Source organism: Nasonia vitripennis, assembly GCF_009193385.2.
Source record: "Nasonia vitripennis strain AsymCx chromosome 3 unlocalized genomic scaffold, Nvit_psr_1.1 chr3_random0004, whole genome shotgun sequence".
Classification (NCBI taxonomy): Eukaryota; Metazoa; Arthropoda; class Insecta; order Hymenoptera; family Pteromalidae; genus Nasonia; species Nasonia vitripennis.
Window position 1 is genome coordinate 3946460 of NW_022279623.1, and position 22203 is coordinate 3968662.

The window sequence follows — 22203 nt, forward strand, 5'->3', positions numbered from 1 at the left end:
GCTGTGGCTGGAAATTGTTTATCGGTGTCGATCGTGGTTGACCCAATGTTCGACACAAGCGTGGGACGTCCTCCGTCTTCCGTGGATTTTAGATTTTCCGTAATATCAGGTTGTCTTAGTTTCTCGTCGTCTTCTGTTAGTTTATTCGGCTGGTTCTGGTGAACGAATTTTTCCTCCTCGGATTCTTCTTCACTGTCCTCCTGCTCTATTGTTGATAGATTCTTCCATGAAGGTACTTCCGTCATTTCTCCATGCCAAGCCGTGGAGCAGGCATTAGTTACTTTTAGAGGGGACTTAGCACGAATTGGACTTGCATACTTGTGTGCATACTCAAGCATCCATTCCCTTACTGCGCCGCTTGGTATTGAATGATTTTTATTGAGTTTAACCAAGTCTTCTGGAAATCCATCCGCTGGGTTTGACGGTGACGGTGAAAGGGACTTAGCCTTCCGTTCTGGCACTAAGCTAGACGCATTCTCGATATTCCACTCTTCATCTGTAAGATCTTCTCCAGCTGAGCTGTCCTGCACTACCGTTTCTGGGTGTTGTTCCATATAGTTGTCCCAACAAAGTGAGGACTTCTGGTTAAAAGTTGTTTCTTGGACTCTCTCCTCTATCGAACCCAGATCCTCTGCGCTCATCTCTTGGGCCCCTCTTGCATTCTCGATACAAGACAGCTCGTCCAACTCTTGTTCATTATGTACTTGTCCCGGTACAGACCTTCTCATGGTTGAGTGTAACTGCGGTTTCATTAATTCACCCTCGCTACTAGATGACGATGAGTCCTTCATAGGTGTTTTTAGAATGCTTTTCGTAGTTTTTGTTTGGACTTGTGGAACGGACGTTTTTTTTCTTACCGGCTTATCTCGCAAAACCTCCTCAACTTCACTTTCTCCCAAGCTTTTACCTGAATTTGAAATTTCTTCCGAATTCATGTCGCTTTCAGACCTTAATTCATTTTCTACTAAACTTGGAAGAATCGACCTATTCCTTAACGGTATAGGGGGTGCGTCTGATGTTTCGTTACTGTGGTCCTCCGTTAGTGTGACGTCCGTGGACTGCTCTTCACTAGCGGACGAGAATTCAGTCACCTCTGGCTCCGAGAAGGCCACCGTCTTTGCGGTGTCCGCTCTTCTCTGTCTTAACCTTTTTGCAATTGTGCTTCCATCCAAATCAGCCTGTCCGCCTTCCATTCCGGCTGGAATTGGTGGCGCATCTTTCCTCGAACTGGTTTTCTGTCCAGTCTTCTTTTTGCTCGTTTCTTTTGTTTCCTCCGACTTATTTTTGCTACGATTTTGTCTAACTAACGATGTCTTTGTTGGTCTCGGCCTAATCGGCATTACTCGCGCCTCCTCCCCCTGGTTTTTACTATCTTCATTTTTACCTTCATTGCCTAAATTTTCTTGATCGTGCTTATCAACGGGATTTCTAGACAACGCGTCCGCATTAATGTTTAATCGTCCAGGTTTGTACTTAAAAGTGTAGTAGTAATTTCGCAAGCGCATTCTCCATCTATTGAGCCGACTAACTGGGTCTTTAAGGGAGTCCATCCAGGTCAGAGGTTCATGATCTCCGAACACAGTAAAATGCCGGCCATACAGGTAATGTCTAAAATAGTCTACAGCTTCCACCATAGCCAGGCATTCTTTTTCGGTTGTTGAATAGTTTTTCTCTGCTTTATTAAGAGAACGGGACATGTAGGCTACAGGGTGGTCTTCTCCTGGTTCACCTTGGCTAAGGACTGCTCCTATGGCTCCATCACTGGCGTCAGTAGTCAATATAAAAGGCTTTTCGACGTCCACTGATACTAAAACAGGCGCCTCACATAGGGCCTGTTTCAATACTTCGAAACTCGAGTCTTGGTCAGAAGCCCACTCCCACTTCTTGTTCTTCTGTAAAAGTGAATTAAGAGGTCGGGCTTTGTCTGCAAAATTTTTAATAAAACGTCGGTAGTATCCTGCTAGTCCAAGGAATTGACGGACCTCCGTTTGGTTTGTCGGTTTCGGGAAGTTTTTAACTGCCGAAATTTTACTTGGATCTGGCCTTACTCCATAGCAATCAATTATGTGGCCTAAATATATTATTTCTGGAGTTAAAAATTGACATTTATCTATTTGCAAGCGTAACCCTGCATCGGACAACCGGTCAAACACTTTATAAATTTTCTCCTCATGCTCTTCTAAGGTATTTGCATAAATCACTATATCATCTAGAAAAACGTACATTTCTACTCCTTGTAAGCCCGATAAAACGCAGTCCATTAAACGCTGGAATGTTGGGGGCGCATTAGCCAATCCGAATGGCATACACACATACTCGAAATGACCATACTTGGTGTTAAAGGCAGTTTTTTGAATATCCTCCGGTTCTAGTTCTATCTGATGGAAACCCATAGCTAAATCGAAAACCGAAAAGTACTTTGCGCTTCCTATCTGCTCCAGAATCTCTACGATGTTAGGCAATGGGTACGCATCTTTTATTGTTTTTGCATTCAATTTGCGATAATCAATCACTAACCTGTATTTCCTTTTACCGTCCGGTCCTGGTTTCTTTGGAACAATTCTACACGGACTGCAAAATGGACTGTTTGAACGTCTGATGACTCGAGCGTCCAGGAGTTTCTGTAACTGACTGAACAACTCCTCTTCTTGTCCTGTTGGTCCTCTTTTATATTTTACTCGGACTGGCTCCTCATCCGTCGTCCGGATCTTATGTCTCACACAAGATGTCCTAGGTGCTGGATCTCCAGGTAGATAAAACAAATGTGAATATTTCTTCACTATTCGTTGTATCTGTCTCAATTCGTGTCTCTTATGATACGTTTTTCTAACCTTTTCCATAATAAAATTTATTCTTTCTTCCGAATTTTTCGGAGCTTCGCCTTCCAGTGGAAAGTCCAGGAAGTCATCATCTTCACTTAAATCGAATTCTTCAAGATGTTGCGGCGAGATTTCGATTTCTACTGGGTCTTCTCTGGTATTTATGGCCATTGCATAACAGTAACCCTTTTCATTCATTACTGCAGCTTCCCCAATGTATACTCCCGGGACGGTCTTGATCAGCCTTAAGTAGGCCTGCCCTTGTACTGAATCTTCCGTAGCGGGTATTCTCACGGGAACCTTGGCTCTAGCTGGTAGCTTGAAAACTGTATTAGCTTTCAATTTGAATCCGTTTGGATTGTACGGTCTGGTCGGCAAGTCCTGAACGTTAGGATCGATGGCTTCGGACTCATACGGAAATTCGTACTCTTCTACGGCCGTCTCTTTACCTTCCGAAGATTGTCCTTCAACATTTATTTGGCCATATTTTATGTCCACGTCCTCCTGATTTTCGGGGAAATGCTTATGTACAAAAGGCACTGGTGTTATTGGTTGGCTTTCGGTGATTAGGACCTCATCGCCGAACTGAATATTCACTTTCTCTCCGTAGAGAAACGGATTGCCTAATATAATGTCCTCATGTAAAGGTATACTTGAGGGTAACACATGAAAGGTGTGTTTCTTACCCATAACAGTTAGTTTTACTGTTCCTAAGGTGTCGAATCCTTTGGGTGCTATTCCCATGATGTTTATAAAGTTATCATGTTCTATGACTACTTCTGGTCGTAATGAGTCATGTTTAACTACATTTACCTCAGCTCCGGTATCTATGATGCACAGAGCTTCTGGTACCGTTAGTTGTTCGATTTCCAATTTTACTGTTGGAGTTCTCTTGACTCTCGTCGTGAGTCGTATAATCTGTGTTGGCCTTCTGCTGTCTGATTTGGCCTCGGGCTCGCTGGACGCTGTTGCTGTGTCGATGAGCCCGTCGCCGCATCCTTCCGACGAGCTTCCTCCCAGTTTAAATGAATTTTATCTCCCCGATACGGTGACGCTGATCGGTTCCTATCACCCTTGAATTCTATCGCCTTGCCTTCCATTGATATCCATGGCTGTTGGTATCCATATCCTTGCATTTGTCCTTGCATAGGATGTTGCATATATGGATTACTGTATGGAAAAGCAAAAGGGGTATTCCCCGGAGGGTAATAGTAAAACGGCGGAGGAGGCATATACGGGTATGGTCCCATCGGTGGATAAGGATGTCCATACTGTCCGTGGTCCACAGTCCCAGGAGGGTATCCTCGTGCTGGAGACACTGATCTGCTTCTCGACTGGGTTTGTGGCCGTTTCAATATACTTATTGGACCCGTGGGTTCGGGTGCTGGCGTGTATCTCAATTGAGGTGGAGCATTTATTCTCCCATTCTCAATCACGGTTTTTGGAAAGTATGTATCATTCGCGTTGTATGCGTGAGCAATTTCGTCTCTTCTGTGTGTTGCCTCATGGAAATTTACTCTCTTCGTTACAGTTTCTACTGCGTCCTCATAATTTTTATCTGCGATGTTCGTTGGTTGAACAAAGTCTGGAATATTTTCTCTTTCTCTCGGTCTCTGATCAGGGTTGCAATAAACATAGTGTACTCGGGGATACACGTAATTGTCACCTGTCATTTTTATCCTGGCTTTCTCATAATTGAGGGCTGAATTGTAGGCTGCTTGTAGGGTTTGCGGAGCCGAGTCCACCAGACCTGTCCTCCAGCCGTCCGGTAACCCATTAACAAAGGACTCCAGCGCTAGCAACTCGAGGTGCGGCCTTTGGTCCACAGCTGCTTGTGCTTCTGTCAATCCTTCTTTCACGGCTGTGACAGCTGAATTTATCAATACATTCAAACGTCCGTAAAATTGCCGAACGTTTTCTCCCTTCCTCATTGTGGCTGATTGAATTTCATTCAAATAATGACCGTATGATTTGTTAGGAGCTAAGCTTTCTTTTAGGTGCTTTTTGAGATCTGATAATGTGGTAAACGTGTGGCCTTCTAACATTTGCCTTGCTCTACCTCTCAATTTTGAAATTACTAACCTTAAATACTGTGGCTCTTGTTCTCGTGGAAGTAGCGTAAATCCGTTATCCACGTCCTGAAGAAACTCTTTAAGATGCATATTAGTTCCGTCATATTCGGGTATGTGCATGACCGCTCTAGCTATATTTTGAGTCTGACTTGCCTCCATGACACCACGGGACACGTCCAACATTTGACGATCACGTTCCGCCTGCTGGACACGATAAAACTGGTCCAACGCCTTAATTCTAGCTTGCACGTCCTCAATAGCGAGAATCTGCTCTCTAGTTTGATTTAAATCGATCGACATTTTCGTATTTTACTTTTTATAGGTTTCAAAAGAAAAACTTCTAAAATAAATCTAATCTAAAGACTTCTCGAAGAAATTCTAGAAATTGTTACTCTAGTAACAATGGCTAGTTCCCCACCAGGGATGCCATTTTGTAAAGACCGTATTTGGTATAAATGCGGTCTGCGCGAGTTCACAAATAATTATTTAGTTCGCGGAAACTAGCATAAGCTCGGGAGCTTTATTGTTACTAGGGAGTACTAGGGTTGAATGAATAGTACTGAATGTCTGGGTGTATAATTTGTCTGTCTTTAAGCACGAGTGGACGCGTGCGCGGACAGTACGGCGCGGACTCTCTAATGCACTGTTGTTGTCTGGAGATGGGACCGGCGCGGACTTACTTGTGCGCGGACACTCTTGTGCGTGGACGGTGTATTGTCTGCTCTTGATGGTTTCGTTCGGACTTCGATGTATCCGAGTTCTCTATCGTAGTGCTATCTCTCTTACCTTTGTGATTTCGATGATGATTTAGTAGGAGCTATTGACTTTCTATTTGAGGATATGATTTATGGTGGTTTCAATTAATTTATTACTCGCTGAATTTGTATTTTGTATTATTTGTTATTGATTTATTTTTAATTGACCCAGAGCACTTCACAGACGTTTGATGTTCGACATTTATCTAGTAGTTTCGTTGATAGTATCGTATTTAAAATATGTAGTGTAAAGACTTACAATTATAATCTTAGTAGGTACGCAGGATTTTTCTACGATCCGTACGTGGCCAATACTGATTGAGTTACTCTACACGATTACTCGTGGCAATAAAATATGTTGATCAACTGCACTGCTAACGCCGGAGATTCCACTCGACGGACCTTAGCTTGTACTTCTCTCTACGGTGTGAGTCTGGATTCAAAGGGCTTTCCGGTGATTGTTATGCCGAGGGACGGATTTAGCACGCTCCCAAGGTGTTGGACGGATTTAGCACGCTCCAAGCACTAACACAATCAAACACCGCCGCTTCACCTTAGAATCAGCTACAACCGATAGTGAGCAAGTAACTACGCAAAAAGGTGCTGCGTGGATCGGCTCCAGGGTTTTTAAAGCCTCGGTGTCGATGCAAGCAGTTTTGTAATTTAGATGAAGAAGATCGCGGTCGCCCAATCAGCACCGGCCACACAGGATCGTCGCGTATGTCTTGCAATCGTGTTTCGCGCGCGAGGAGTGCTGACGCGAAGGTCAGAGCACTCGCTCCGATTTTCTGCGCTCGGTAGTGTATTGTCGCAATCGGTACAGCTCTCGTTGGTTTGTGTGTATGTGGATGCCGTCTATTAGGCGTTATACGCATTCGTACTATAGGTATATAAACGTGGGACATTACACGTGTGTGTACACAATGTTTTCGTTTTAAGTTCGGTACAATAATAGCTTCGAGTTTTTGCTCACTGCGAATTTCGATTGTTTCGAAATCACCTCTCACTGTGCATACTGTCTATATACGCTTAGAAGATTTAACGGGGCTGAGAAATCGTTAAATCGACGCCCATGCGTTGCGTATGCACCGGCGCGCGCTGCGATGAGGATTTTATTTCCGAGAGGTTCGCGATCGTCTAAAGTATATATGGATGGCTGTAATGAATGTGCTCGTTTATTACGGCGAACGATCTGTTAGCCGCCAAACGCGCGCTAATAAAACAGCTAAAGTGTCTGTAAAAATTCCCTTTATTCTACCCGCACCGCGTCGCGACTCTGATTTTCATTGTTTCAATTGACAACGCGTTGGAGTTTATGTTATGCAATAAAACTTTACATCGCGTTTGCGTAGTATGTACGACGTTGTTATACGAACATTAACTCACCTTATAATTAAAAGCCACAGATCACAGTCTAATGAATTGACCAGGCTAATTTTGAAAACTCGCATGTACACGCATGTTCAAGAACAGTCAGCGCAAACCTGCCTCCGAATCATTTCCGCTAACGACTCCAAAACACGTTCCATCCCGCCCCAAAATAATACCCCATTATCAAAATGACTCTCTTATACTCTCGCGCAGCAGTCAAAACTGTCCCGCTCAACACTCCTTCCTCGTGTACACATCCGCCTACTTGTATAGAGCTTGTACACACATACACACACATGCAGCATGATTTTAATTACGGCCATTAACGGAATACCGAACGCGAACGTCGTAACCCAATTTCGTGGGGTCGGCGCGCTCGGGACATGCGACCTGACGTGCCACACGACCGTCCGCGCTCGCGCGCAACACTTCCTTTTTATTTGGCCCCGTGTGTGTGTGTGTGTGGGTATCGCTCCGATCTGCAAATATCGAGCCGCGGCTTTGTTTAAGCTCCGGATTACGGCTAGTCTTATAGGCTTTGATGCATTTATCGGTGCTTCGTATAGTTTCCAAGCGCAAAGTCTCAATCTGCATAGCCTGATTTCAATAAGGCCGCGTCTCGAGAGTGAAAAAAGCTTAGCACAATCGCGCCGCCTTCATCGCACCGGATAAATTCTCAAATTTTATTAGCCGCGTCTTGGGGCCACACTGTAAATTACGTCGCGTTTTCGCGAGCACATGGAAGAAGAAGAAGTGGAGGAGCAAAAGAGAGAGAGGGGGACTATACACACGCTCGGGCGGCTATATACAGTAGAGGAAGAGAGAGAGAGAGAGAGAGAGAGAGAGAGAGAGAGTCCCGGTGCTTTATCGATTTTGGCATACCAGACACTCCGCTTCCGCTTTCTCGGTGATAATTCGTCGTCGTCGTCGTCGTCGTCGTCGTCGTAGTGCGCCGTACACGCGTTATCCCTCGAAATCTTGCGGCCTCGTCACTGCTGCCTACTTTTACCAAATTAATTACGCCCTCGCAGCTGCAAAGGCTCCATTGCCTTTTATCCGCCCGATAATATCGTCGCTTTTTGAGATGCGCCGCTGCGATTATTCGAAATTCATTATTAGACGCCCCGTCGTCGTTGCGTAATATTGCGCAAGCACTCGCATCGCGTTTCCGAGTACAGAATTTTTTAAAAATTAATGAGTATCGGTAGAGTGCATAACGTTATCTTCTAAAAAGCTCAGTCAAGCTAATTAATTAATCTCTCCACGTTGTTTATACCTTCCAGGCCGAAAGAGCTCAATTTTTCCCGCAAAGTTCAGTAAACTGGAACCCTCGAATTTTCTCCAAAAGCCAAAACCACTCTAGCGTTGTATTTATAGCGACGCGCTTGGGTGTCGCTTACTTCGCCGGTATTAATATTACTAGCGCCTGGAGTCGTCGTCGTCGTCGCCGCGATTCCCGAAAGTCTCTCGCTGCCGCTGAGTACATAGCGTAGGAAGGCCCGAGAGCAGCGCGCGACATATCCGCAGAAGGGGCTCCGCTGAAACCCACTTTCCATTAATAGAATTTTCGCTCGATGCGCCTGCGGACCTATTCGTGCGCTCTCGTGGAAAAGCCATTCTTGTCGCGCGAGAGCGAGAGAGGGCTACTCCGCGGCTGTTAATCTTGTGCGTTTGGGGAACAGCGGTGTGTGTGTGTGTGTGTGTGTGTGTACATTTTTGGAAAGTCGTACGGTTCCTCGTTCGTTCGAGCAGGAAGTGGATTTTTTTATTTTTAAAATCCAATTAGGTTACTCGAAGTATATCATACGCCATTGGAAGAATAGCCGTGGTAAGAAACACATCCACAAATCACTCGCCGTCACAACCATAACCGGCCGTGCGCCGCGGTCATTATAATCCACTCAATCCTTTCCGTTACCCCTAATTACTCGGCCGATAACTCGAACGCACACCTCCGTTTCATAACTTCGTTTTTCCAAACACTCCTCTTTCTCCCGAGGCTACGCTATCCATCTAGCGGCGCTGCAGCAGCGCTTGCGAAATCAATAATAATAAATTTGTCCGCCACAATGAGCATCTCCTCTCCGTACATAGAGCTATTACATACTATACACGCGTACTGCACCTCCGGCGATTCATTACAGGTTTCGCGCGCGCTTCATTACAAGCCAATCGGAAGCTCCTCTGCAGCGGCCTTTAAATTATACGACGCGACCGCTAATGGACTGTGCTTTTGCGATTGAAGGAAGCCGCGTACGTATATCTTTCGTCAATTTCACATGCATCTCTCTCAGACTTCTCTGATGGCCCCATCAACGGTTGTATAAAGAGCAAACGTCCGCTGCGCGCATGGGACAACGCGAACGACTTTCGCCGAAAGTAATTACAGCGGTCGAAAAACTTTGCTGCCGAAAAAAGGAGCAAACGGCTGACGAAGCTCGGCGATTTTTAAGTTTCTCGCGTGCAGCAGTGCCGGCTGTTATTGCGGACTTTGACGAACTTTTCCAGTTAAGCGCTAGCTGCTGGCCAGTCGCGCGCGCGGAGGAAAAAAGAGCAGGAGGCGAAGAAGCTGGCCCGAGCACCTTGACCCCGACTCTCTCTATATACAGCCTCCTCTCTCTCACTCATTTCTCTCCGAGACGCGGCCTTTTTCTCCTTTACTTCTCTCCTCGCGTCCCGTCTCTCTTTCCTTCGCAACTACGTTCCTCTCCATTTATTTCCCGCTATCCCCACCCCTTTTGCATTGCGCCTCTACGTCTTTGGCGCGCGTTCGTCTTTTTCCGCGTTTTCGCTCTCTTTTTCGCTCCTTTGTTTGGCTATTCTTCGAGCTCGAAGTCAATATAAGAGAGGGGAAAAGAAAGAAGCGGCGCTGCTGCTGCTGCAACGCGCGGCGAAGAGAAACTCCACGACGAGGAGTAGAGGAGGAGGTAGTGCAAAAAGTCGACTGCTTTCCTTCTTTCTCCTGTTGTTTCGCCCGGCTTGTTTTTCGCTTTTTTCTCTCGCGCGCTCCTCGTTGCTTTGTTGCGCGGCGCTCTTTACTTCGCCGATTCGACTTCGTGTGGTATGTAGGCTGTGCGAGTAGTGGTAGTAGTTGGAGAGCGCTTAGAGAGAGAGAGAGAGAGAGAGAGAGAGAGAGAGAGAGAGAGACGAGTCGAGTTTGCCCTCGACTTTGGAGGCTCGATTGTGCCGCTGGCGAAATCGAAGCGTGTGCATATGTATAGGACTTGGCTTTGGGTACTAAAATTCTGCCAGACCCACTTAAAATTCATAGATTTGGAGCCACCAGACCGAATAATGTACTTTCTGCAGAAACGGAGATTATCGGGTAGCATAAGTTGAATGGTAAACAAATACTCGAGATACAGAAGACTGATCCCCTATAAAAGTCAGCCCTCCCCCTGGACTATGACTGATACTAATCGTGCCATACAATACGGGAAACTCCAAGAAGTATATACCAGTATAAAAGGTGTCGCCTGCCCCGGATGAGCCGTATCGCCGCAGATATAAATTGATAATTACGAATCGGAGAGAAAGGCCATCGGTGCATCATCCCTTCATCCGAGCCGACCCCCTTCTCCCCCCTATAAATCGTCCGCTTGCGCTGTAATAGCAGCCCTTACACGCTACATTCGTCGAGCGTATAGCATCCGCGCGTATACCGTCTGCTCTCTCTCTCTCTCTCTCTCTCTCTCTCTCTCTCTCTCTCTCTCTCTCTCTCTCTCTCTCTCTCGCTCTCACTCGCACAATTTGAGGATTATGCAACGCACAGAGTGAGAGAGAAAGCCGAGTGCGCGCCCCGTTCCGATTGAAAGCCGAAAACGGGCTCCGTGTGGCGCACTCCCCCCTATCCTCGCACAGGGGGGAAGTGACGCCGGCGGCGGTGGCGCACCGGTTCATTGAATCAATAATCCACTCGCGGAGCCAAGCCAGCCAGCAGCGGCAATATACCGCCGGAGTCGGCAGCCGAATCGAATCTCGATTAGGCGCGTTCGGAGGCAGAGGCCAGATATAGCTCTCTATCTCTCTCTCTCTCTCTCTCTCTCTCTCTCTCTCTCTCTCTCTCCGGGTGCGCGTCTCTGATGCGTGTGGGGTCTCTGATGCTCTGATGCCACCAAACCGCAGACGGCTGAGGTGCTTATGATTGTACGTTTCGCGATATGATGTGGAGGACGAGCTGGGGAGTAATGAAGGAGAGAGAGAGAGAGATAGAGAGAGACACGGGTGACAAAAGAGTGTGTGCGAGACGATGGGGAGTGGACGAGGGGTGTGGAAAAGGAGATAAACGGGATTAATTTCAGTGGGAAGATTTTTGATTGCGTATATGGGTAGTGTTGCAGACGCCGCCGAGGCAGGGCTCGATCTCTCCCTCTCTTTCTCTCTCGAGTGTTTTGTTTGAGATTGTATTGTCAGATTCGAGGATCCGAAAGTATAGAGGGACTATACGGGGATTACGGAACAGTCGAGAGGTGGTACGCAGAAGATAATTAATGTTCTCATTAAAGTTTTATGGGTACTAGGAATGAAGGCGCGCTTCGCGCGCTCTTGATTCTATCTCTGTCTAATAACACTGGTAGAAAATCTATTATAAGTATTATGTGGCACACTAACGTCTGCTAATATTTTATAAGCATGTAACATGTTACTATATCCCTCAAAACTATTTTTTAATAAATATATTAACAATGCTCAATGTCGTCATCATTGGTTTGAATAGTGAATTTGAAGAAAAGTTCAGTATAAGAGTCAGTGGGTTTGTCTATCATTACAATGCCATTTAGTTGCATTATAAAAAAGCTATATAACTGAAATTTTACACAGATACTTACTATGCTACCTAAAAAACATGTAACCTACATGATTATGATTTAACTGTTTTCATTCATATTTTCACATCGAGGCCCATATGAATTTTTTAATTTAGCGTATTTTAGCTTTTTTGTCCAGGCATTAATTAGAATTTTGACTTTTAACAGTTGTGAGAGATTTTGAGACCGATACCTGTTTCTCCATTTTTGCATTTTTTCTTATTCGAAGCATGAGTTTGCATTCACATCAGTGTTGGAGTCGAAATCAGAAGTTTTTCAGTTAAGGTCGATTCAACTTTAAATATCTCTCCACAATCACAAAAGTAATCTATATGCAAAATATGAGCTTTCTAGACCTGTTAGTTTTCGAATGAGAAAAAATGCAAAAATGAAAAAACAGATATCGGTCTCAAAATCTCTCACAACTGTTAAAAGTCAAAATTCTAATTAATGCCTGGACAAAAAAGCTAAAATACTTATCACTTTCTTCATGTAAAAATACACTGGATGCCAGAAATACAATGTGCTAGAGAGGGTAGTTTCTGTGTAACTATCTACAAGCAAAATTTGATACGCTAAATTAAAAAATTCGCATGAGCCTGGATGTGAAAATATGAAAGAAAACCGTTAAATCAGAATCATCTCGGTTACATATTTCTAGGTAAAATGTCTAGTAGCCTTTTTACAATTCAAAGAGCATTGTATAATGATAGACTTAAATTCACCTCTCAAACCTCACCGAGGGCGACTTTGGGCACAGAGACACAGTATATCTTCAAACTCTTTATTCTTTTAATTGAACTTCTCACTGACATTTAAAAAAAAACTAAATAATATTCATACACTTTATTACTACTTCAAATAGGGTTAGGGTGCCACTTTTCAATACACGTGTTGTAATACTACACACTCTTGGTAATGATTAATTTTTAAATACCTTAAACATTTCTACCAGGGTTATGAGTTATGACTGTTTTCAGGGTTATGAATTTAAAGCGCGGTTCTGATCTCGTTGCCTATGCAACCAACTAGCAACCAATCAGCATCACGTATTAAATGCTTCACAACAAAGGCCATCATTTTTTTAAAGAGAGGATCGGACTGAATGCTATGATGGAGATGCTTGATTGACATTATCTAGTTTTCATTTGTTCGTGTCTCCGCATACGTCAAGTTTAACTTTATTACAGTTAATAACTTTGTTTATAATAATTACACTGTTATTGAGGCAATAAATAATCAGTAAAACTTATTTAACAATTAACGAAACATGACTTTTGGCTTTCAGGTATTTGCCACCAGGTGGCTACCTGTACGATTGCCTATCTCGCAAGCGGCGAGAATCGGCCGTGGTTCGTATATAAGGAGCGTCGAGCCCACATCGGTCGTACTTGCTTCGGCAGTACATATACTAAAATTGGAACGATACAGAGAAGATTAGCATGGCCCCTGCGCAAGGATGACACGCAAAATCGTGAAGCGTTCCACATTTTTTGTCGTTCCAATATCCGAAAACCCTCAAGTTTTTTTCCAGTATGAAAGTCACATTTTGAATATTTTTTTTTTAATGCAATCCCCATACCGTTTTATAACCGTGCGCAAATGCCATTTCCGCGTAAAATGTCAAAGCGAGAATCGCGTGGCGCAGGTCAACACGCCGCGCACGCGACGGCGAATGAAAACAAAGCCCACCCACAGGCCTCGAAAGCGCCGTGACAAAGAGCGAAATAAAAAAAAATAATCGATAAAGAAAGCAAAAGGGAATACGCGCAGAGAGAGAGAGAGAGAGCTCATCGCGCGCGCTCCAAACAGAAAGCCCAAGCGCGCGCTTTTGTTCCTACATCCGCGCGCGCGGGCGACAAAGATACGCGAGAGCTGAGGGTGGAGGAGGTGAAAGAGAAAAAAAAGGGAAAAAAGAAAAGGGCCAACGCGATGCGCCTATATGTAGCAGACGGAAGGCGGGCCGGGACGGCCGCAGAGCAGAAGGTGGGGGGCAGCAGTAACGCCGGTTCAGCTGCATTAATTAAACTAGCGGAGGACAATGAGCCTGTCTGCTATGGCTTGGCTAGCTGCGCTCTCGCTTTCGGTCGCCTCGCTCTCTCTCTCTCTGTAATTCACGCCTCGCCCCGCCGCCGCCGAGGGTCGGACAAGCCGCCCCGGCGAGTTTTTCCCTTTTTTTCTCTCTCCTTTGCACGCGGCTCTGTCTCTTAACTTTCTTCATCTATCTGCGTTTTATTCGCGCCCTTTGGTCTCCAGTTCTGCAGTTTTTTTCTCCCCCGCCCCCTCTTTCCGACCCTCGTGCATTTAAAGTAAACATCCTTATTATACTTTTTAAACAGTCGCGAGGCACGTAACTTTCAAAGGATTTCGAAACCCCTACGCTCTCGCCTATACGGCGTCAGCATACGTGCTTCATTTTTCTCGTTCGACGCATCCCGGCCCCGCATCTCATTGAGCAATTCGCATCGACGCTCTCACTCTCAATTAATCTCGCGCTGCGCTTGTTTCCGCTCATTTGCGTATACTCGCAACCGGGCGAGTATAGGCATAAAACCCGGCCTGAACTGTTACACCATTTTCTTTCTGAGTACCTATATGATTCATCGTGTACACATTATAAATAAGTACTATCGCCTCGGGACAGGCGGATAATAAACAAGCATTGCGCAACCCTGCGCTAATGCAGTAAGTGCAGCGATTACGCGAGCATTATCGTGCGCGGATTAAGAAGATTCGCCGGTTATAATTTCGCTTGATTTCGAAGACAGCAAATATATCGCGTTGCAAAATCTCAAACGATCATCGCGGACACGCCGTGTGTACTTTACGAAATACACACACGCGCGGATTAATTTAATTCTCGGCGCTAAATAATCGCGGGAAATTAATTCCGATGCAAAAAGCTGAAACCGGTCCCTCTGCCTGCAGCCGTTTGTAATCCGCAGAGCGGGTCGAGCCGGGCGCAATTATATACTTTCGGCAGAGTAAGCAATCGAGCGAGCCGCGATGCGAGGCATGGGACGCGGATGAAAAAAAAATGTCCCCGACTCCGCGGCGCACAGGTATGCGCGACAGGAGAGGAGGAGGTGGAGGAGATGAGCGCAGATAGAAATCCTGCGGATAGAGGAGGAGCCGCCGAGCCGTGTAAGAGGACTCACTTAGAAAGCGATTACCTGTTAGGGTTATATATCCGAGAGCCGCCGATCGCGAAGTCATTGTTTACGTGCGGAGATCGATTGGGATCTGTAGGGTGACGATCCGATAGTTTTTGCGCGGGACATGCGATTTTAATTTAAATATATACAGATACAGCTTGCGATTTATATTTCAATCGCAAACACGAGCAATACACGGAACGTGGCGCAGCAGCATCAGCTAAACGCGCAGCCTCTCTCTCGTCTCTATGTCAATAAAGCTTCCGCTCAAGCCTCGCCTAACCTAGCCCCAACATCATCAAACCCTGTATATTTTGAAACATCCCAGCTCAGCAGCGCAGCAGCAGCAGCAGCAGCAGCGGCAGCTTCAATCCGGAAGAATATCCCAGCGAAGCTTCTCTCTCTCGCTCTTCCGCGCTTGCGCGCGTCTGCATCCGGCGCTGCATCTCCCGGAGATCATTTAGCCGAGATAATTGCCAAACATTGTTCACCTTGTTAGCCAGCAGAAGCAGCGGCAGCAGCTCGCCCGGTAAACTTGCTCGAGTTAATAAGCGGCGGAGGGCAACAGCAAAGCCGAGTGCGAACTCGTGTGTAAATTAGCGTCTTCAATTTGTAAGCGCTCGCGTGACTGGTCCGCGCTACTGGCTACTGGCCTACGGCGCTTTGCGCTCTGTGTTGCAGTTAGCTACCGAAAGTTACGCCCGAGTGTGTGTGTGTGCGTGTGTGCGAGTTGTAGCAACAACGGCGGGCAATAACAATGATAGGTTGAGCTGCTGCGGTTTCGTATGGCAAACTTTCCGACTCCCCTGCGCGTATTTGCACAGCCGAGCGTTTTCGGGATACTGTCCGCGTGCGCTGGTTTAATGTGGCTTTTCATCGGTTTTTCATACCTCGGATTAAATTTATAGCCGAGCGATGAAGCCGTATAATCAAGAGATCGAACGATCGCAGATACAACAGTAGCCGATTCATCTCCGTTACATACACCGCTATTATAGGTAGAAAAACACTCGGATAGTCGCAATTTTCTCACCTCTCAATTTACCAAGCCTCCGCAAATATAGTCAGCGTGTACGTAGTATACTGACTCCGCGGCGCACTTAGCGCGCATAATTGACAGTGTAAATTATCGTCGCGGCGCAGAAAACGATCAGCGATCTATCATTGCAAGCGAGGTCCAAGCTTTTTACATACATCCCTTGGCTTTCAATATAATCGTTCTTTTTTCCGTCGCTCACGGATAAAAGGAATTCCCGGCGCGCGCGATCTCTATATAGTCGCGCACTCTTTCTCTCTCGCTTTGAATCGCGATAAAACCCAGCGATATAATGAGCGTCTTCGCCTCGCCTCCGCGCCGACAAAGGCTGCTTATCGTCGTCGCCCGCGTCCCTCTTCCTCCTCTTTTTCTCTTTGCGCGGCTCTTCTGGACGCTTCTTTTTCTTGCACCTCGCGTCGAGCAGCCGGCTTTTGCGCAATTTCGGTCCCGATGCACGTGCCGAGATTTCGGCGGCGAGAGGCTCGTGGGAAAATGAGGAGGGAATCGAGGTTGGGGTGGTGTGCGCTGGCGAAACGCTTTTGTTCGATTGATTTCGTTGGCTAACATCGATTTAAGCGTCATTTTCGTCGCTTGAGCGAATAATTGTCGAGCGCCTTTAATCGCTCCGTAAATAAACTCCAGCCGCACGAGCGATTTGAAAGAGATACTCACATTTGAGAGATGACTCACGGCAGCTCGTGCGCGCGTGACGTCAAGATAACAGTTGCAAATTCTCGGAATTCTCATTACGTTTGGTTTCGTAAGCCGCGTACGTCGAGCCGTTGCTCGTCCCCGCGATATCCGCCAAACTGTATTCGAAAAGAGAGCTGACTATAAGTAAGAAAAAACATAAACGCGTTTACCCCGCGCATCCAGCGGCGCATAAATTTTCCGTATAATTACACATCGATAATCTTCCGGCGATCGGTGCGGAGTTGCAGCCGGCGCGCATAAATCAATAAACGCGCTCGAATAAGTACTCTGTGCCGATGCCGAATCGGCCAGCCGCTCTCGCTCGCTCGCTCGCGAATTCCGCAACGATCGCCTAATAGAACGGATAATTTATTCCGCGCGTTACGTAATACTGCGCCGAGAGCGCGCGCGGGCAGCATGCAAAGCGCGCAAAAATTAAGTCCCGCGCAAATTAATTAAAACGCCGCGACGACGGCGACGCGCCGTCTACTTAAAATTGAATAAAACATTGCTCTCCGCGGCGGCGCTCGAGCGCTCGAGATCGATGCAATCAAGTAATTAATGCGTATTTATGCATTCGAGAGAAAGGAAGAGAGCCGTTATGCACTTCTCGATCGGCGGACTGTTGCTATTATTTCGCTCGGGATGTATGCATTAAAATCGTCGCGACGTCGTTAAACACAGCGGGTGTAAGGAAAAAAGAAGATAAAGGTTGCATAAAACCGAGTCGCGAATCTTCGACGCGGTCTCGCGGAATCGATGCGAGAATACGGAAGATTAAGAGTCTCGCGGAGCAGTCTCGCGCGACACACGCCGCCGCGTAGATATATACACGCGAAGAGCATTCAATTATTGACCCTCTGAGTTGGGCGAGCGCGGCGGTACGTATTAGCATGAGTCTGAATTATTCATCGGGGCTAACAGTTAATCCGGCAGTATGTAAATTAATCCTTCTAATTGCGAACGACAGAACGCGCTGTCGAGTTGTTACCGAATCATATGCATTTATACCGGCGGCGGCGGCGGCAGCGGCAGCAGCACATTAAGATTACAACGAATTAATCCGAGCGCGAGAATGTCGCGAGCGCGCTGCCGTGCGCTGTAGTTTCTGTGTGTGTGTGTGTGTGCGCGCCGGGAGCTAAAGGAGCGAGTCGAGCGAACCGTGGCCGAAGGTATGGCTGGAGAGAGATAGGGATAATTACAGTGCCGCGAGCTGAGGTCGTAGCGATTGCTAAATAAACAATTATTGAAATGTCGCACGACAATTATCGGAACGCGCTTGACTGCTCGTGATATGCTGGAACTTGATTTGGCGACGGTTTCGCGTAATGTGGCGTCATTGAGATTGTTCTTGAAATGATTTTCGATGTTCTCGTGATAAACATTGCCATGTGGCGTCAGCGGCTTTTTTTTGTAATTTTTGTAATGAGAATGCTTCTATTGTCATGAATTTTAACAAATTTATAAAATATTTAAACCAGGATATTTTAAAAATTACTTAATTCATCACATTGACAATTTGGCGCGTAACTCATACAAATTTGTAAAACAGCGCCCTCTGTTTATTTATAATAATGACAATTGTTAAATTGGCAAAGAAATAAATAATATGTAAAGCCTCGCTGTATCGATTGCCAACAACCTGGCTTGTCCCCCTACGTAATTTGAATTTCGCGCAAAGCGCTCTCTATAGCCCGGCAGAAACGTTTAATTCAGGTATTTGCCACCAGGTGGCTACCTGTACGAATGCCTATCTCGCAAGCGGCAAGAATCGGCCGTGGTTCGTAGATAAGGAGCATCGGGCCCACACCGGTCGTACCTGCTTCGGCAGTACATCCTCCTCTCTTAAAAAAATGATGGCCTTTGTTGTGAAGCATTTAATACGTGATTCTGATTGGTTGCTGGTTTGTTGCCTAGGCAACGAGATCAGAACCACGCTTTAAATTCATAACCCTCAAAACAGTCATAACTCATAACCCTGGTAGAAATTTTTAAGTGTTTAAAATGAAATGTGGAAACCTTGATAACAGATAAAATATATGTAATATAACTAGCAAGAAATTTTAGTAAAAATTAATCATTACGAGGGTGTGTAGTATTATCCCTAACCCTATTTGAAGTAGTAATAAAGTGTGTGAATATTATTTAGTTTTTTTTTTTAATGTAAAAAGGTTACTAGAGAACTAAAATATGACACTGCCACTTTCTATGTTACCTAGAAATATGTAACCTAGATGATTCTGATTTTTAAACTGTTTTCGTTCATATTTTCACATCCAGGCTCATGCGAATTTTTTAATTGAGCAGGTAAAATTTTACTTATAGCCAGTTACGCAGAAACTACTATCTCTAGCACATTGTATTTCTGGTTTCTAGCATATTTTTACATGGAGAAAGTGATAAATGTTTTGGCTTTGTAGTCAAGGTTTTAGGTAATTAGAATTTTGACTTTTAATAGTTGTGAGAGATTTTGAGATCGATATCTGTTTTTTCATTTTTGCATTTATTCTCATTCAAAAACTAACAGGTCTAGAGAGCTTATATTTTGCATATAGATTACTTTTGTGATTGTGGAATGATATTTAAAGTTGAATCGACCTTAACTGAAATACTTTTGTGTTCGACTACAACACCCATGATAATTATTTAGTCGTATAGCATGAGTTTGCATTCACATCAGTGTTGGAGTCGAAATCAGAAAATTCATATGGACCTCGATGTGAAAATATGAATGAAAACAGTTCAATCATAATCATGTAGGTTACATGTTTTCTAGGTAGCATAGTAAGTATCTGTGTAAAATTTCAGTTGTATAGCTTTTTTATAATGCTAATAAATAGCATTGTAACGATAGACAAACCCACTGACTCTCATACTGAACTTTTCTTCAGATTCACTATTCGAACCAATGATGACGACATTGAGCATTATTAATATATGTATTAAAAAATGGTTTTGAGGGATTTATTAACATGTTACATGCTTATAAAATATTAGCAGACGTTAGTGTGCCGCACAACACTTATAATAGATTTTCTACCAGTGTTATTAGATGGAGATAGAATCAAGAGCGCGCGAAGCGCGCCTTCATTCCTAGTATACTCAAATTGGAACGATACAGAGAAGATTAGCATGGCCCCTGCGCAAGGATGACACGCAAAATCGTGAAGCGTTCCACATTTTTTGCCAATTATTTGTAAAAAAATAATTTTTAGGAATCATAATTGAAACTAATTTTTTGTATGTATTTTGTTGTAAAATAATTATTAAGTTAAAACTTTTTCATAATTATCTAACTGTCTATACATAAAAAAGTGCGTACAAAGTCTTTTTAGAAACGAACGTGTATACGTACACAGGATCTTATTAAAGCAAATTGTGCAATTCAACAATATCGCCCTCAAAATTGAATCATCCCATTCAACGCTAACCCGCGCAACGGTAATAGAAGCCCCGGCTCCTTTCATGAGCGCGCATAAAACGCAAAACGCAGCAAAGCGTATTTCTTTCAATATCCAGCGCTGAATGCGACAATGTACTCTGTGCTCTCTCGTTCGTAGCTACGAAAATAATGCTAACCCAATGAAACGACGTCATTTTTCCGAGTAATTACCGCAACCAATTCACACACCCCCTTTCGCGTGTACGTACGAGCCAACAGAAACGATCAACGGAGCGAAGCAGAAGAGCAAAAGAGCAAAGAGACAACGTTGCTCGTCGGAAAAACGCACGCAGTCGAGCGTGCTCCGTGCGACAGTGAAGCGTCGAAAAAAAAACATAACACACGCTCGTACAAACAGAAAGAGAGGAGAAAGAGTTAAAGAAGCGAGCGTTAATTGCATTAGATATACCTGCACGCTGCACCGACATAATGCAGCAGCAGCAGTCCTCGTTAATTCGGACGGCAATTAAAAGCCACTGTCTCTCTAGCTCCCTCGCGCATCATCCCTTTTCGCTCTGCTCTCTTTTCTCTCTCCCTTCAGCGCGGATGATCCCTTGGAAAGGGGGCAAACGTTAATTGCGAGAACGGCAGACTCTCGAACCTAAGCCAGGCCTCTCTTTCAAATCTTCGCATGATGCGCTGCACCGAGTCTGAGCTTTTCATTCGCACTCGTCGCAGCTCCAATGCCGCCTCGAATCAGCGCTTGATTTCGCAATTAAAAAAAGAAAGCGGAGAAAAGACGACACTGTGTTTTGCGCATTCATTGCCAGGCTTTACGAGCTTTCGCGCCTCTCTTATCCCTCTCTCTTATTTTTCGCTCGGTCGCCGTTGTGTATAAACCTCTCTCGTGCGAGTTTTTCGGATGATTTTATTTTCCTCTCTCTCTCTCTCTCTTCCTATCTTTTATTTTTTGTCTAAGCGTCTGCGGCTGCGCGAGCTTTTTCGATTTAATCGAGCGCAGGCTTTCTTTTTGCGCTCGGCCAGAGGGGTATGACGCGTAATTAAAATTTTATTTCGCGCGCGTCGAGTCGCGGTTTTAAGTGGCGACTTTATGTCTTTTAATAAGTCAGACCCGGCTTTTTTACGCTGCTCTCTCTCTCTCTTTCTCTCTCTCTCTCTCAACGCGCAGCAGCGGCTTTTAATAGAAGAGAATCTCCGGTGGCGCGGCGGGTTTTCTTTTTTTTCACGCCGAGCGCATGAAGGCTTAATGAATTATTCGAATGCAATTTTCCGGGACGGCTCTTTTTTTCCACGTATACTCACGCGCAGTGAATGGGCTGATTTTTCCAACCGCACGCTTTTTTTCGAATCGTCGAATCTATTAGAAATCTTACGCAACTTATTAAATTCTCGCAGCAGCAGCAGCAGAGGGTGTAGAAAGAACGGTGGCGAGAACTCGCTCCGCGAAGTAATCTATCCGGCTACTTTGTCGAGTAAAAAGACTTTTTCCGATAGAAAATAATGTACATCCCGCGAGCGCGCTGTGCCTGCACAAAGCTTCGAAACATTCCAGGGCTCTGGAAAACGGCAAAAAAGCAGCGGGAGCGCAACTTGTTATACATCTTCGCCCTGTGCGCGCTGCAAACTCAACAACTCTTTCGAAAACTTAATCCGGCTCTTCTCTCTTTCCGCAGACACGATCGAAATTTTCTCGGAAACTCTTTAAAACCACTCCTGTGTGCGTGTATAGCTCTGTGTACGTATACATATACATTCCTACCCTCCCGCGCGTATACGCTCGAATATTCGCTTGCACGCCATCGCGAGAGCGTGTATCCGTAGCGGTAGCGGCAAGGAAGGGACAAGAGGGACGATATATAATGTTCCGCGATATTAAACGGGGCGCATTCCAGCGGAGCCTGCCACCCCTCCTCCTCCTCTCTCTCTCTCTCTCTCTCTCTCTCTCTCTCTCTCTCTCTCTCTCTCTCTCTGCACTGAATGCTATCCTCGAGCTCACCCTCTCTCTCACGGCTGCCGCGCCGTCGAGCTCTCTTTCTAATTTATCTGTTCTATTTACTTTCCTCGCACTTTCTCGCGCTGTTTTTTCGGCCG

General features: G+C 45.3%; 1 protein-coding gene and 2 non-coding genes across 11 annotated transcripts in view; all 3 read left to right on the plus strand.

The window, feature by feature from the left end:
• The window catches only part of LOC100117261 (protein scalloped), a 130751-nt gene that overhangs the window by 80351 nt on the left and 28197 nt on the right, over nt 1-22203 (plus strand). The window lies entirely within an intron of this gene.
• On the plus strand, nt 13213-13319 carry LOC116416679. The gene has a single exon (XR_004227011.1). It is a non-coding gene; the product is annotated as a U6 spliceosomal RNA (small nuclear RNA).
• LOC116416674 lies at nt 19787-19893 on the plus strand. Its single transcript, XR_004227007.1, has one exon. It is a non-coding gene; the product is annotated as a U6 spliceosomal RNA (small nuclear RNA).